Source organism: Seriola lalandi, unplaced genomic scaffold, assembly GCF_002814215.2.
Source record: "Seriola lalandi dorsalis isolate HSWRI2012SDOR001 ecotype SW California unplaced genomic scaffold, Sedor1 jcf7180002054972, whole genome shotgun sequence".
Lineage (NCBI taxonomy): Eukaryota > Metazoa > Chordata > Actinopteri > Carangiformes > Carangidae > Seriola > Seriola lalandi.
The window spans coordinates 4,822,726-4,833,423 of NW_019525660.1; the positions used below are offsets into that span (position 1 = coordinate 4,822,726).

Here is a 10,698-nt window from a genome sequence, read left to right on the forward strand (position 1 = left end):
AGATGGGTGATAAATTAAGTTACAGTGTAAACTCTGGACATGAACTGCTGAAACTTTCACCTATTTGTGTAATTCGATCTGATATGTGACTTATTTCCAGCATTTATGAATATACGTATAAAACTGAAACTTGCACTTTCTAGAATTAGTTTTACAAACCTTAATTGGCTTTCCTTAAAACAGCTGAAATTTGAAAGATTCTTTCTCAGGCAGTCTAATGATGTGTCATTGTGTATGAATCTGCAGAATCCTTAAAGGAGGAGAACGACTCGCTGTGCTGCCAGCTGGATGCCAACAGGAACGAGGTGGAGCTGCTCAAACGGGAATAAGGCAAGAACCAACCAATCGGGAGCAAGGAGGACAACATGCACTCACAGCAGCTCAGCTTCCTACAGCAGGCTCTGCAAGGCATGCAGAAGGTAATGTGTAATACAGAAACCTGCAGACTAGAGTTACACTGAGATCTCATACATCAAACTGAGATTCAAGGAAACCATTAAAAGAAGTTAAGAAAAGACATCAAAGGTTACTTTTATTCATTGGGTTTACTGTAAAATCTTTCATCTCAGCAAATGTGTTCTTTACTTCAAGTTTAGGCCACAAGTTGTTTTGACACATACATTAATTTTCACAAGAACATTATTTACGATTGGATAAGTATGAAAGCAGATCAAGTGGATATCATTTTGTAAAACAAAATCAATGCAGACACAACCTCTACGCTCCAAAAAATATCCACCTTAACCATTTAGTATTGGACAAATCAAGCAGCAAATACCACTTGTTTCATTTCGTCACTTGCATGAGTCCAGTTTTGAGAATATCACAACATCGCATGTATCCAAAACAAAATAAACAAAAAAAAAAATTATTATATATTGAAAACAAATGAAATTATCAGGCCTGAATCTCACTTGGACATTATTTACTTATCAGCAAAACAAAAAAAGCCTCATTTACATCATGCAGGAGGTGCTTTAACAAGGCATGAAAAAAATGATTATTGCCTTGAAAGGAGTATTCTTGTTCTGTACATGACATTCACAGGACATGAAGGGATTTTTGTTGTGTAAATCATTGCAGCATTGGCTTACCGTAGCGAACAGTAATGTGTGATTCAGTGTAAGATAAGATCAATCTGTACTTCACTGATCTGAGAAATAACAGATCATCATCAAGGCTGTGCCATTGCAGAATTACCTGCATGTAAAGACACAACGTTTCCAGAGATATCAGTGTGTATCCGACATTGGCACATTTGTAAATGTACCATAAAACTACAGCTGAAGTAGATAGGTTGCTATTATAGGATGAATAAATGACCTCTTGAACTTTTCTGTTAAGCAAATAGAATGGTTTTACAGTCTTTGTAACTGAGCCCATTGCAAAGATAAAGTTAGTCTGAAAATTTCAAGATAGGGAAAGGAAGAAAATTTTCTCTTGGCAGGCAAATTCAGTGTTTGTTGAAATTGGATTTCAGAGATCTCGGGGGTTAAAGTTGCGGTCATGCTAAGGAAAGATTTTAAGTAATATGTAAAAAAAATATATATATATATATGGCATGTGAAAGCCAGTGAAATTTAGTACATTGTGGTGGCCCATAAGTATTTCTGTTCATTGTGTGTGTGTTTTTTGGTGGAGCCTCTCAGGCAAGTAGGACGGATCATTAGTGCTCATGCTGCACACCTGGCTTCAAGGTGTATTTAAAGACCCTAGACACCCACACAGGTGCTTTCAGTCATTCTGTCTGATTAGTCCTCTGCTCGGGTTGATGCAAGGCTTAGATGTGCTGGGAAATATGTGTGGTCACCAAACTTCACGCATCAGCAGGAACAGATTCACCAAAGCTAAGAAGAAAGTCATGGAGATGTCAGTGATGCACAGTTTGTATACACTCAGTCATGAGAAAAGCTCTACTCGGCAAGTGAAAACACCTGTGTGGGTGGAGCATGACTATGTCAGGGCTTTAAGTTTGAACCTACATTGACCCACTGTCCTTACAAAGTGGCATTTTTCAAACAGAAATGTGAAACATTTCCTCGTTCCTGTTTCTCCATTGTGAGGGTTTTATATCTTTTTGAACTGATTATATTATAACTTTCTTAACTGTTGCTATTCTGTGTCAAATAGTCGGCCTATGTTAATACACTGAATATCTTTTGATTTTAGTTAATCGGACAAAACAAAAATATTCTTGTTTTTTTACACAAAATAATTGATTAACAGTTAAAATAACCACCAAGTTAATCACTAATGAAAAATTATCAGTTGCAGCCTTTGTGTTAATTCATGCTTCTTTTTGCCCCTGCAGGGGTTTCTGTTTTCTTTAGCTGTCATTTTATACATTCTACTTCTGTGATAAAGTAGGAACATTCATACTCTAACTCCCACAACTCTGACATATGCACCCTGTGCTTTTATAGTTATATTTATGCTTTAAACTCATGTCATTTTAAGGTGGGATCTGTAATGTTGTGACTACAGTGACTTGTGGTTATATTCACCTTTTATAATGCAGGTGAGACATTTGATGCTTTGGCTGCAGATGCTTCACACACTCTGCTACGGTGCAGATTTGTCATTCTGCTGTTTTGTTTCAGTAAATCATGTATTTACATTCACACACCACCATTATGTCACCTGATCTGTCCATAACATTCAGTCAGTTTCCTTACTGTAGTTGAATATGAGGATATATTGCATCTTTAATACTGAATCCTTTGCAGCATTTTACAGCAACTCTTACATATGTTTTGCAGACACTTCTAATCTGAACCAATGTTTGGCAGCTGAAGGTATGTGTTTGTGCAGGGACCAGGATGTAGATCAATTTGTTATTGTTTGATTGAGCAATAGAGTCTGGCATTTAGAGCGAAATGAGACCCTTTAAATAGCAAAAAAAAAAACCCAAAAAATAAGTCTTTGTGACCTGGGGACCAGCTTTGAGAGCCACATCTTCAGGCCATATTTAATAGAATATTACCCTCAGCAACATTTAGTAAGTCACTTGAAAAAAGAAAACACTTCCTCAGGCGGCAATCCACTTTTCTGATCACCTGCTGTGTTGCCAAATAGCCCCACTTTGCAGTTACTCTCCCTTAAGCAAAGAGATGTCATAGAAAATACAATTGTATTGTCACAGCAGCAGAACCTTTCCCTACATCCTTCTCATTTGATAAAGTACATAATAATTACCTTTATGAAATGTGTCTCCAGGCCCTAAAGGAAAACATTACTTTACATTTACATATGTCCCCAGTTCGAAATTCAGTAGTTCTCTGCACTTTGAAAGGTTGAAGTTTTGTCAGCAGATACATTTACCGTCTGCACCTCCATGACTCCACTTGAATGATCTGTAGGAGAGAAATGATGTTCACCTTGAAACCTAAAAGGCATTTAAATTGTCTTTGTATAAGCCTATTCCCTAGTGCCTCTCTACTTATGCCCTTTTAAAATAAACTTCTCTTTGCCAGAACCTTTTCCCCAGATGATTAAGTGTACAGGTCACTGTAGTTAACAACACTGCATACATCCAAAACATATTGGTGGGAAGAAAAACAGTGTTTATGTCAAGAAAATAATTTCAATTTAACAATGCTGAAAGCTCAAATGTTAACGTTTGTAAGATTATGTTTGCCCATGAGAGGCTGGATGAGCTCATCTGTGTTTCTTCCAGTGCTACATGTTCACACATACTGAACATCATGCCTACATCAGAGAGCTGCAGTGCAATAGCAATCTTCTGTTTATCCCTGTGACGAGGTTCAGTCTCTGAGGAACGGGAAGCGTACTATGTGGAGGTTTGCCTCTGGTGTTTGCCAATACTCTCTTCAACACCAAGTTTAAATGACAACAAACTGTGCACCAGTGCTGCTCATTGTTCTTGTGTCAGTGTTTTGAGTCAAGACGCTAAATTAAAGCTGCACTTTTGGCCTTACGTCTGTGAATGTGTTCAGTAGGAGCCGCTTCCATTTCTCAGCCCTCAAGCTTTCTGTGATGCACCTGCTCTGAAAAACACACCCCACAAATTTAGTCTGTGTTTTATATGGGTACAGAAAATGTTAATGTGAGAAGATCTCTTTGTTCATCATGATATTGTTAACATTTTAGTATGCAAAATTTACTTATTTACTGATAAGGCAGCACAACAATATTTTATGGTATTTTTTGCATGTTTTCTTATTTCAAATAATGCTATGTATATCATTAAACCTGCCTTGCTTTGCCCTTTCTTCTTCAGCTCTAGTAATTTTGCCATGATTTAGGCACAGCTAGTTTCTCACTAGGCCACCATCTTGTTGCCAGATAGATTTGTGCTATTTGCTACCTGCACTATCTACACACTTCCTCTGCAACCTCCTCTGTAATGTAAAAATATTAGGCTGTAATTGGATCATTCATTATCTAGCCAGAATATGCAGAAAACATATCTATAATACTCGGTGTGAATGAGGTCCCAGATATGCAGAGGAGCTCATTATGTACTGACCGGCTGAATCACTCCTAGCTCCCTGTCTCCAGACCAGCGCTAAGTATTCACCTCACTTGACTCACACGGCACAGCACAACCGTAACTGATGAATTGTTCAGCATCACATTAAAAGAAGAAGCTGAAGAGGGAGCCCTTATTTGAGATTTTTCCCAATAAGAATTTTATCTTTTGATTCAGCAGAGTCAAGACCAGGGCCTCACTGTTGTAACCCAGCTGACACAATCATCAATTGCTAACTTGTTCTTTATGTTTAGCAACTTCTGAGAATGAGAGAGGAGCTGAAGGAGCGGGAGGCAGAGCTCGAGAGGAGTGTGGAGGACAAACAGCAGCTCAAGAACCAAATCCATCACCTCAAGTCAGGACTGCGCAGCCTACAGACCACACACACACAACAGGTCAGAGATAAACAGACACACACACACACAACTCAAGGAAAAACTTTGTTCATGTGTTTAAATGGAAATACTGAACCTACAAAGAATGTGCCTCATTTGTGGTCTAGTTAGAAAGAAATTACTTCATAATGAGTTTCAGTGCGTGACGAAATATTGCATAGTGGGAAATGGTTCAGCATTTTAAGTGAAGATTTTGGTGCATTAAAGTGGCATCTAATGATTTGTCCCTGAATCAACCCAGCACAGTCAGATGGAGTGGAAGTTTGCCCTAAAGTCCCTGATAAAGAACAAGTTAAATGTGTTTAATACACTGAATGGATTTTGCAGAGAAGATTCAGAACATAAAAAGTATCAAAAATAGTGTTTGATATCTTGAAGAGTTATAACTTTAAGCAAGTGAAATGTTGAGAGGGAATTACAATTAAACCAAGAAGTCATAATGTTTCTTAAGAAAAAAATCAAATGGTTATATTTTAGGCAATTTCTTACACAAATTAAGACACAGACTGGAACTGCTCCCTGTGATTTGCAGTAGAAGGTTTGAGGGCACACAAGATCCTTGAATAAACTTTAAAACCCAAATGAGATTAATTTTTAGTCTGTAGTTCTCAAGCGGGGGAAAATACCCCGGTGTATTCGCTGCCATCACAGCCATCTCCTCCATTTAGATCATGTAAAAGTGTATATTGATGTTAGATGATAAAATATGAAATGGGACAAACCATTTTCTTCCTGGTTATTGGGAGTCAGCAGTAGGAGGATTTTAGAAAAGCCAGACCAGAAGGTAACTGATTATTTCTGACCAGTTTTGAAGCTGGAATGAGAATCAAAAAGCATGTGACCTCCTTTGTTAAATGTTCGCATTAAACAACTCTAATGAGGCTGCTCATAGACTGCCAGCAAAAACCTGTGGTAATACTGAGCAACAAAAATGTACAGTTTGTACGTTTGTGAAGCACTTGGTTGGTGTGCGCTGTGAAGAGGCCAAACTGTCCTGAACCTTAGGGGGAAATAATACTGAAATGAAGTTCTCTTCTGCTTCATGAGAGACAGGAACATTTTTCATGATACTACAAAGATACCATTTCATTGCAGGTGAGATGACCTACCAGAATACAACAAAAATCTTACCCAAGTGCAGGTGATCTCAATGACTTCTTATGTGTTCATTTCTTTCTAGCTGAATTTGGCTCATGGCTGACATGAGAATGAGCTCCAGGTTCAATCAGCTATGTAATTGGATAGTGATAATAATAAAATGGACCTGTCAAGTACTGCCTGATGACTCTGGTGGTTTGTTCTCTGCTCCCAGGTCATCTTTCTGATCCACAGAGCTGTTCACGTTAGTCTGCTGTGAGCCAATGGTCAGTCACAGAGCTGCAGATATTTGAACTGTGTGTGTTATCCATTGTATTTGCTTTGGTGCCCACAACGCCGTAAGACAGATCTATGCACTCCTGGCACAATAGGGTGCTAGAGTACCTAATAAAAGAGCAGGAAATCTGCCAATTGACTCCCTTTCATTCTCAGAATACATTTGCAGTACAACCATGCTGACTTGATTTGCAACATATTTTCGTTGCAAGGGTCACTGTACGGCTGCTTTAATGTTACCGTCCAGAAGTGCTTCTTTACTGTCCACAATAGCCCTGTGCTGGTGATGAAGATGGCTGCATATTCAGCAGGACTTCTACTACAGAGCAAGTTTCTCTAGTAGGTCAGCTGTTGTTTTGTTGGAGACTGATGTTGGTCCCGAGAGGAGCGCGTCCTCATCTACTAGTTGTGCAAGGAGCTCCTTTACTCTAGGCCCATTCAGCATGGCTACCATTTTTTCTCCTACTATGGATACTCTGAACATAGACAGTGCTTAATTGTTTCACTTACAATTAATTAGTCCCAATTACCTGCTAGTGTAACCTAAAGAATATTCTTCTAGAGATTCAATGCACAACATAATCGTATTGTATAAGCACAGTAAGTTTAGAGTATTAAATGAATAATGGGTTTAAATTGACAAAAGATTGCCCAATAATTAGCACCAAATGACACTGTTCTTTACCAAAAACTCCCATGGAAATGACCAAGAACTGAGTACCCATATAATGAAGCATCATCAATATTTATATTACATCTGATGGTAGTTCATTTATTGTTTATTATTTATTTACTACCACTGGGTTATAGACTGCAACTATAGAGGAAAAAACGCTTGTCTTTCTGTGATTGGGACTTTCAACAGAGACAATAGATTTTGGGTTTAACGTCTTGACTTGTTTCAGTGTTCTGCTGGAGAGGATTTCACTTCACTTCTTCCATCTTAATTTCTCCCTGGTCTCAGGAGGATTTTCTCCCAATACAAGCAGAGCTGTACAGCAGCAGAGATACTTTATCATCTGAACCTCAGTGCGGAGATCGTCATCAGGTGACATTAAAGAGATTACAGCACCTTATGTCCGGCAATTCCTGGACTTTCTCATGAGATAGTCATCCAACTATGAGCTTTTTATTTAACGGGAGAAAACGCCACCATTGTCCTCCTCCTAGACTTAAGATGCTTTCACATTATCGCAGACTACAGTGTTGGTTTACACCATTATTTTTGCATGCGGTGTGTTTTTTTCCCTGCTATCGCCTCAAGGGTTCATAATTGTTAAATGTATCTTCGCTTGACTGACCTTTTGTGAGCCCTGCCAGTGGCTATAATAAAGACAAGTCAGTTCACCAGGTAATCAGATGGAAATAAGGCAGGTTACAACAGTTGCATGTAGCTCTATCTTTATTTAAGCAATGAATACTTTTTAGTATTTAAATAATGCAGCTTCATTCACTGATTTTATTTGTTTGTTATTCCCATTCTTGTGTGTCGAAGACAAATACAGATAGGCACAGAAAAACCTGAGAGATGGGTCTGTAAAGGAGAAATTAACTGTCAAGAAAAGAAGGGGCTCATCTGGTGGAAACAGCAAGGTTTGAAAAAAAACAAAAAAAACAGCAACTTTCCATGGATCTTGTTAGTGAGAGGCTGACGTGTAGTAACATGAACAGTACTGGCCAATGTTCTGTTTCATCTGGAGTTTGTTGAGCTAAGGATTTGTCACACCCCCCAACGCCTCTTCTCCCAGGAAGTATTTCTACAGGAGGGAACTGCAGCTGCACCTGAGCCCCCAGCAGAAACACCACTACACATGTACAGTGTACACACACACACACACACACACACACACACACACACACACACAAACACAATGCTTCAGCATGCAGCCTCCAACACAACCATCACACTCACATCAGCCCCTAGATACAGCACCGCCCCAGTGATTTAGACCACAGCGAACACTGCAGCAAATCACTCTGCTGTCTTCTAAATGTGACTCAACCACCACTACTGAAAATGTTTAGTGTTAAGTGTTTGCATCCTCCTGATCTGTTTCAGTCCTTGTAAATGTGTCCGCCCTAACAAGGATAAAGTGTCCCCTGTTAGCATGGTTCCAACCAGTAAGAGTCTCCCATTATCAAAGAGTGTGGTGAATAGAAACTCAAACTTCATAAAGCACAGTTTTCACAATCATAGATTAGTATGCTTGTATTTACAGTATATTAGAGTCAATATAATTAAAGCCTGAATGATTAATTGGATAGGCCATTATGGCAGCTTATCACAGTATATCCACAGAGATATCAATAAGTGAAAATAAGTTGCTGTAGGCAAAGAAGCAGTGCTGCACTTTCATCGTTTGTTATTTGTGAAAAAGAACCAGCGTCAGGAGCTCATGTGTAGAGGAGAAGATCTGTGTGAAATCTTTCAGAAGTTACCTCTGAATAACATAAGCTAGGTTTCCATTCAAATGAATCACAAATTTAAACAGATTTTGAGAAAATCTGCAAAAGAAAAGAGTTGGAAAAAAGTTGGTGCACGTTTGCATTCACCTCCTCTATGCAAATATTAAGAGTTGGTTCTTTGAGATAGACAGCTGGTGGTGCTAATTTTCCTGTCAGGTGTTATCAAACCATTTATGTTTGTGTCAATGTGAAAAGCTGGTTAGCTTTGTACAGTAATTGTCATGAATAAGATATGTAACTAATAATGTTTTTTTTTTATTTTTTTATCAAAACTCCATATACTCCTGCTCCTCTGTGTGAGTGCCTGAAGTTTGCTCCTATGACGACTGTTTTTCTCAAGATGGAACCGTTTGAGCAGACCATCTTTTTGGACTTTGTTTTTTCACTTAAAATGTCCAGCTTAGTGTATATCTTGGTCACAATTCTTTCATTCTATTTCATCATCAGAAGAGGAAAAATTACAGCAACCAGGCAGTTTCTTCTTGTCATACAGTAGCTATATAAAAGCATTAACATACTGTATATGCACCAAGACTGATACCACCACATGTTACAGGGCCTAGGCTCCTCATACATTGTGACAGGAGGGGTCAGTGTTGAAGTAGTTCACATGCAAAACATTCATTCACTTTGTACATTCATGCAAGATTGTAGCTGTCAGCACTGCATCATTTCTCGATACTGTGGATCTGTTGAATAATGTAGATACCATATCGGTCCCATACTCTTCTTAAATTCTCTCTCAAGATGTCATCTTTCATCATACACCTGTCACTACTGTTGTCATGTTATAACTGCCTTCAACCATGAAAGAGAAGCTCCTTTAATCATTTTAAACAGTATGTCACAGTGTCGTCGAAACCAGCATGTTTCCATTCAAATGCAACTAAAAAGGTATTCTTTGAATGTGTTCTGTGTTGTGGATGTACCTTTTGATTAAATAAACCAGTGACTTTCCGTGCAGCACTACAGAGCAAATGACTAATGATTGGCGTTGCTATTCTGGGATGTGTAGTCATATATTCACATAAACTATTTGGCTTTTCTTTATGTGACTTTGTCTCCCAAACAGAAAAGTCTGAAACAAGCCCTTGTTCAATCCGCTGCTGATGCCGTTCATGTTTTTGTGTATGTGTCAGTGTGTGTGTGTGTGTATGAGAGAGTCATAGAGGGATGGAGAGTGAGTTTTAGTGTGTCAGATTGCATTAGTGGGTGACTTGTTTCTCATTGACGTTTCCTCTCATTTTTCTAATTGACTACAGTTGGAGATGTTAAAGCAAGATGACAGAGGGAGAGAGCAGAGTGCTAATCAAGTCAATGTAAGTGGGGAAAAAACTGAGCCCTCACTTCTCTGGTAAATGTTTGTCTCCCACCCCCATCCCAACCCTTTTTCTTTTTTCTCCTCTGCTTTCCTTCCTTTATTCTTCCACTGACATGACGCATCATTACAGGACAATCTTCACAGGGACTGCACTTGTCACTGAATAAATCACCCAGACACAACTGGGTTAGAAAAAGAAGAACCTGTGCCGTAGCATACAGAGACACATACATATACATATACAGTAAATGTGCACGCTCAAATACATACAGCAACTGCACACTCTTGCATTAGGTCAGAACTTGAAGACAAGGCCGCTGCGTCCTGATTCATCTAGATGTCACTGGGGAGAGGAGGCCACCTTGTATGGCCTAATGTCTTTTTCTGCCACATACACACACTCATCCAAATTTCCTCTTCTGTCCTCACAGACTCACAGTAAACAACAGCTTGATCAGAAGCATCGTTAGCACTTTCTCGCCTGTTTTTTCCTGCCCCTTTGTTAAAACTCCAGCTGCTGATTTAATTCTCTCACTCCTTCATCCTTTGCTCATTGTCTTGTCCTTCTTTTTATGTTGATTATTTTGTGTTTATTTCCTATTTTTGCATCTGCTTACAGTGCAAATGCTTTTCATCCTTATTAATACATT

General features: G+C 38.8%; 1 long non-coding RNA gene across 1 annotated transcript; it reads left to right on the plus strand.

The window, feature by feature from the left end:
- The first annotated feature begins 252 nt into the window (after positions 1–252).
- Positions 253–10,051, plus strand: LOC147817121 (uncharacterized). Its single transcript, XR_015436637.1, has 3 exons — positions 253–419; positions 4,747–4,887; positions 9,990–10,051. It is a non-coding gene; the product is annotated as an uncharacterized LOC147817121 (long non-coding RNA).
- Positions 10,052–10,698: the final 647 nt, after the last annotated feature.